The sequence below is a fragment of the Corvus brachyrhynchos genome, unplaced genomic scaffold, assembly GCF_000691975.1.
Source record: "Corvus brachyrhynchos isolate BGI_N302 unplaced genomic scaffold, ASM69197v1 scaffold221, whole genome shotgun sequence".
Classification (NCBI taxonomy): Eukaryota; Metazoa; Chordata; class Aves; order Passeriformes; family Corvidae; genus Corvus; species Corvus brachyrhynchos.
Genome location: NW_008236622.1, coordinates 2,960,554 through 2,967,216, shown reverse-complemented (window position 1 = coordinate 2,967,216; position 6,663 = coordinate 2,960,554). Strand labels below are relative to the sequence as shown.

The following is a 6,663-nucleotide window of genomic DNA, read 5'->3' as shown; positions in this document are numbered from 1 at the left end:
AGCGGCTCGCGGAGCGGGTGGAAGGGCGCGTTCGGCAGGTGAGCGGGCTCGCTGCTACTCCGCGCAGGTAGCGGTGAGCAGCGTGCGTGAGCTACTGTTTATTATTATTATTACTTGTTTAGCGTTTATTGCTTTATATTATGTTTCTTTTGCGAAACGTTTACATGTGTAAAGTACGGAAGATGTTGATGAGAACCCCTAAAGGACGCGAGTGGCCCCACTTGGGCAGTGAGTGAGCAAACGTTCAGGAGAAAGAAAAAAGGATAAAACAAGGGGTTGTGGGCAGGTGTGAACCCTAGAGAGAGTACGCGAGGGGACACTGAACTCTGAGGTTTTTGTCATTAGAAGTTCTGGCTCTTCTGCATTTGTTTATGAACTTTGCTTAGCGTTGTTTCTCGGCTGAAATAAAATCCTCTCGGAGGATAATTCTTTTGCCTGTTTCCACTGTGCTAGGGCTGTGTCTCTTGCATGTAAAATAGCTCACGTGTGTTTCAGTTCCTTGAACCGTTTCAGGTGAATGCTTTCGGGAACCTATTGCTAATATTTCATTCAGAGATGGTTATTTTTGTCCTGCAAAATACATGTTTGTTATTTCAATAAAATTCTGATGGCCTTTTAAAGGCTGGTAACTTGGCAAGGACCTTCAAGAAACTTTACAAAATATAACTGTGTTTTATCTTAGTTTGTTTTTCAGCATATATTGTAATGTTTTTTACAAGCCGACTTTATAAAATGTTAGTCTTTCTAGAGTCATTCCTAGAGAGAAAGCAGGAACCACGTAGCTATTTGTGGTTTGTTAAGTAGAACTTCAATATTTCAGGAAGACCAAATACATCTGGGTTTTGTTATCAGTGTTATTTTGAACACAAAATTTTCTGGACAATTTCAATTTAAAATATCTATTATTGTGCAAACAATATTCTGAGTGTAAATTTCCAAGACTGAAATGATAATCACACTAAGGAAGGTGTAAACTGCGCTGCTTGCCAAGTTGATGTAGAGTTAAAACTCCCGTGACATCCTTGATGGACATAAGAGAGTTAGCAGGATACTCCTGGTGTATTAGGAAGTTCAAGAAGACTCTATTATCCTAAGAAATAAGCTAAATTTACTGAATCATGAGGTGATTGCTGGTAAAGCATAGGTGTGGCACAACAAGTGCCTAGTAAAGAAGAGTGCTTTTGCTTGTAAGTCTCTTGAGTCAACAGTGAGATCATATCAATATAGGTATTGTAGAAATGCTTTCATTTGTCATAGGTAGAATGCTACATAAACTTGTGGTGCAGCTTTTTTGAGCATTTACTAAGCATGTAATTCAGGCTTTTTTCTTTTTTGTAATAAGTACTTCTAACAGTTCACTAGAGAGATCTGCTCCCCATTCTTCACTGAGAATTTTACTTCCCAGTTGCAAAGCCCCATCTACTGACTTCTCACCACATCATCAAATTTCCACAGCTACCATGGTCTTAGAAGACTCCGCATGAGAATTCCCATAACAACTTCATTGGGCTGTGAGGATGTAAGAAGTCTCACTCACAGCACGTAGTGTTCTATAAACCCTCCAGGGAAACAGCACCTGAAACACCTGGTTTCATTTCTTGCTTTTCTTAAGCACAGGATAAGCACCTCAATAAACTCTTAGTTCATCTCCTTGTTTCTTTCTCATCTCATTATATTACACTTTTATGTCTCTTGGCCCCCAGGAGGAAAAGCAGTCATGTTATCATGCATTTGAAGACAGCAACTAGTAGCTAATGAAAATAGTGTGCCTTGAGACCATTCTTTGTTTTCTCCTTCAATGCAGCTGTTTCATATTGGTGAAAGGAATCTTACATGTGCAGAACTCAGCTTGCAGAACTTGGGGTCAGGGGAAGAAATTAATGCAGATAAGTACAACTATGTATGAAATTCGGTGTATACAGCACTATCAAGATTTCTGCCAAAGCTGATGTTACTTTTTTTTAATCTTTCATTTTTTTTCCTGCTCTCTTCCCTACTTGGGCAGTCTTCTCACTGTATAGTTGCATGATTCTTCCACGCTCAAGCCTCTCTCTTCCTTGGCTTTCATTACTTCTCTACTACATGCCTCTGCAGGTCATTGTACTTATTTTAAGACACTGAGTGACTTTGCATTAGGCCAGCAGGTCTGAGAGCACAAGAGCATGTTAATTGTACTTTTATTCCCTCTGTTGTTTAATTTTGAGCTATAATTACTGTTCTTGGGGCTCGTGTACTCTGTGGACGTACGTGAGCTGTTCCCCCAGGTGGTTAGCATGACTGCAGTTCAATCTCAGCTGTCCTGGAGGCAGACAAAAGGAGTACATGTAAGTGTACATATGTGTTCCTGGATGCCGTCAGGAACTGTGAGATTAGATCATACAGGCTGCTAACGGTGGTGAGGGGAAGCGCAGCCGAGATGGTGCATGGAGGTCCTGTGAACCTCCATGTAGTTTCACTCTGTATCAGGGTGTGCTTATGGCTCCTCCTCTGCAGGGCTGCTGTAATAACACCTGAGAGGCTGTGAGTACTCGAAGTCATGAAAGTTCTTGTCAGAGTAGGTGCCTGACCTTTGGACACTGGGCACTGCTCTTGTGCGCAGTAAGAATGTGGGTTTCAGCACTCGTGTGTTTTATCTCTGCCTCTGTGCTTAGTCAACTGGGCTGGAATGAAGTGGCACAGATTAAAATTATGTGTCACCCTGAATATTGGTCTGATGAGTAAACAAAAATAAGTAAAAAATGGAAACAATAAATGGCAGTAAGGACAACAGGCAAGCCAGAAACCTAAAAACGTATTATGTACATCCAGCCAAGCAAAAATTAACAGTTATGAGAAGAAAAAAAGTGAGGAAAGAAAACATATAACACTAAAATCTATTTGACTTCTAAGTGTAATCTTGACAGGTCCTAGTCCTAAAAGCACTTATTTGTGGTTTTTTTCTATGAATAAGCCTACTAATATACTATTGATAATGTAAAATATTTGAGTTATTTGGAGAGATGGCAGACTATACATTCCTTTGGAACCTAGTTTTATTATTTGTATAGTAGCAATTACTTTTTTTTGTTTTTCTGCAATTACTACTTTTAAAAATAGTTGCCTATAAATATATTTTTCTTACTTGTTTCTTGCTTCCCAGTATTTCTAGAAAAGTATTATTCTTGAGGCTAGTAGCTGTGGAAGAAACTTGCAGAAATGCCTTTACTACCAGTATCAGTGTATATCATTAAGACTTTTTGAGTTGATAATTTTTGAATGAGAGTTAAAATTCCTGGAATCTAGTTTCCTAAATAAAAATTTACAGAATCTGGAATTTACTCTTTTAAAAAAACTTGCAGCCGCAGTGATGCTTAAACATCCCTTAGTGAAGTGTAAAACTCTGTACTAGTCATGCTAAGAGAAAATTGTGCAGTGTGCATTTAAAATGTCATTTAAATTACATTTGAAAATTCTGAGTGTTGAAATTATGTAGGTTCTTTTTTTTAAATATTTCTTCAATGAAAAATTGTAGTAGCTACCATTGCTCCAGTTTTCATAGTGAGAAGTTGTTGTTTTCTGAAAGATTTATTATTAGGAGCTATAATTTTCCATCTGGTTCTATGTTCCATACTGATAAAAACTGGGATAGGGTTTATGTATGGGAATATTGATATAAGTTCTGCTAAATGTCCACTTACCCCACCCATTGTATTACTTACTATAGAAATAAGTGCAATGGAGGAGGGAGAAGGGGGATTCATGTTCTTTGTTCTTTCTCCATCTTTTTTTGGAAGGCAAATAAATTAAATCTATTTGCACTGGAACACTATTTATTACTGCTTTGTTCCTTGGTGAGTATTTTCCCAGTACTTAGAGCCTCCACTACTCTGTGAGGATTTTGTCAATAGAATACATATCACATTAACAGACTGCTGTCTGGAAATTTCTAAACTGAAAAGTTTAGGGGTACTCTTACATGTAAGACTTCATGTAAAGTCTGTGTGTAATGTTTAGTTCCACCCTTCTTACTGCAGTAATTGATTAAATAAAATACTTTCATAGCATTCACCATGATGCCTGAAATACTTTCCATCCATGATAACTGTTGCCATAAAAGCTCCAAAAATCACCAGGTCGATATAAACAGCTTAAATAAATGGAGGACAGGACTATCAGCAAGTAACAGAATCTGGTCCAACATACAGTTATCACTGGGAAGGGCTCCACTGTACTGTAGCAGATAATAAGGAAGCAATAAATTGTAAATGTAGTTCCGGGAAAAGATACTGAGCTGAGCAACTGCAATTGCTGTTCAACCTACAGTCGAGGTTTGAAGACCTTCTGTGGAAGGTGTTGTATTATTAGCTCATTTTCAGCCTTGACATTCAAGGAGAAAACAGTCAACTGGTGATGGTGTTGTAATTTTTAAAGCAATGTTAACAATGAAAATAACAACTGACATTAGTCACATCAATATGGATCAGAAATTCCACATTACTGACAGAACCACTTCTGCATTACTGGTTTCTTTATTAAGAAACGTTTATTAAGGTTTTTTTAATCATTGCTGTTGCTAAATCTTTCCAAAAGGGCTTGAAAAGGAAACAGTAAAGGTGGTTTCTCTATTCTCTGGTGTGTTATATCTGTGATAAAATTACTAATTACATGATTTCAGCTTTGATTCATCTGGTCACCTGCATGGAATGCTAGTGTAAGCCATGGCCTTATTATTTACATAATTATTTGTTTTGCTACTTCTAAATGTAACTTGATGAACTTCTAGGGTTTTATGTGGAGGTGTGTACTTTGTTACTGCTATTACATACAGGTGTCCAAGAAGAATTAAGGTACTGCATCACAATAGCTCATCAGAGAGACTGGTATTGCTAAGCCTCAGAAACAAATTATGCATAAAGCAGATTGTGTGCTTCTCCATGCCTGCTTTTGGTGGGAAAAGGATTATCAACCCACTTTCAGGGCTCTCTTGGCAGATGTTTCCTTAATAATAATGGGCACTAGGGAGAAAAAAAAAGCTGGATCCAGTATTTCCCACTTTCATTCAGTTACTGTATTCATCCTTTCATCTCATTAACAATCAGTGCTAGAATAGACTGATTAAAAACACTGACATGTAGAAAAGCTGAAATATTAAGTCATGTGTTACCAGAAAGATTATATTTATTTGATTGTGACAGAAAGAATGTTTCTGTTGAAGATTCAGGACCTAGCTCTTTCTTTCAAACCAGGTGTTCTCTGATGTTTTCTTTTCCAGAATTTTTGTAGTTTGGAATGTTTTTGTCTTGCTGATTTATCAAGCTCCTCTTCTAACTCCGCATCTCCCCTTCTCCCATTGTGTTTGCACGTGTCCTACTGCTTCTCTTTGCACTAATTTATCACCTTATGACAAAGAGAAACTAAATTCTTTCTTTCATATCCTGAAGGTAGGAGGATGTAAAGTAGTATGAAGTTTTCATTGTCCATTGAGCTTATTATATTACTTCTGCAATGTTTCTAGTCCTTCCAAGCTTGATTTATAGAATTAAAATATATTTAATTGAAGCTAGTGAGGGTTTCCTCCTCCCCTTCCAGGTAATATGATGTATTAGATGAGAAATAACTGAATATAAAGACGTATTTCATTTTGCTTATCATCACCCTTATCAGCCACTTAATTGTAGCTGAGAATTTAATTGTATGGGGCAGAATATTTTTAACACCCCAAATTACAAAATGTTAGAGTGCGTAAATTTAGATCACATCAATAATTCTTTTTTTTTGTAAAAGAGAGTTAGTTATCTTTTAAATCTTATCAATAACTCCCTCTTTTTAAAAAGAGTTTTTGCTTGGAGGTGTATATAGGGGTATTACTTCATTAGTTCAAGACCTATTGGACAAATTTTTCTAAAAGCTGATAATCTTCTTCATCTTAATCATTGACATTTATATATCTTTGATCTTTCAAAAGGGATTTCATTATTCTGCTATTACCAGAGATTAAAAAAAGTAATTAAAACTAATGTGTGCACTCCTTAAAATATCCAGAGTCTTTCACCATTCTGTTTGAAACTCAAACCTCCCAACTGGCCTCTTAACCACGGGCAAGGTGGTTTGGTCACCTCTTACCAAAGCTGCTCCCAAGAGAAGCTTGGCAGCAACACAAGACTTGTTTTTTGTCATGCCAGAGCAAATCCCTACTTCTGTCACTCTTGTTGTGTTTGTTTTCATAAGGTGGCTTGCACACTGAAATGGCAGCCCTTGTGCTGTGTGGAAGACAGCTACTGGGTCAGCCACACTGGGTTTTTTAATGAACTTCTGTCTGATAGACTCACTGCTTTGGAGAAAGTAGAAATTATGAAATTATCTATAATAATAGAAGCACATATTTTGGTTGCATTCCAAAATTTCTGCATGCTTTCCCTCCTGATTTTTTTTTTTTTTTTGGTGTGGCAAATCTATGGAACAGACTCTTCTGCCATATAGTTTATTCTTTAGGCTGCCTTTCTGCTTTTTTTTACTAAGTAAATTAAGATCTAGGCATTTAAACTCAATAGGATTAATCCATATCAGCCCTCCCCAACGAAATAAGCACATGTTGGATGAGTGATTGACTAGAGTCTGTGTGCTACCTAAGAAGTGCTTCATTAAGATGTCACTTCAGTTGTGCTGCTTCCTGCTGGACTCCTC

General features: G+C 37.3%; 1 protein-coding gene across 1 annotated transcript in view; it reads left to right on the top strand.

The window, feature by feature from the left end:
- PLS1 (plastin 1) overlaps positions 1–6,663 on the top strand; it is a 42,843-nt gene continuing 36,180 nt past the window's right edge. The window contains exon 1 of the mRNA XM_017726480.1: positions 1–38. The gene's annotated coding sequence lies outside the window, so the exon portion shown is untranslated. The remainder of the gene's footprint in view (positions 39–6,663) is intronic.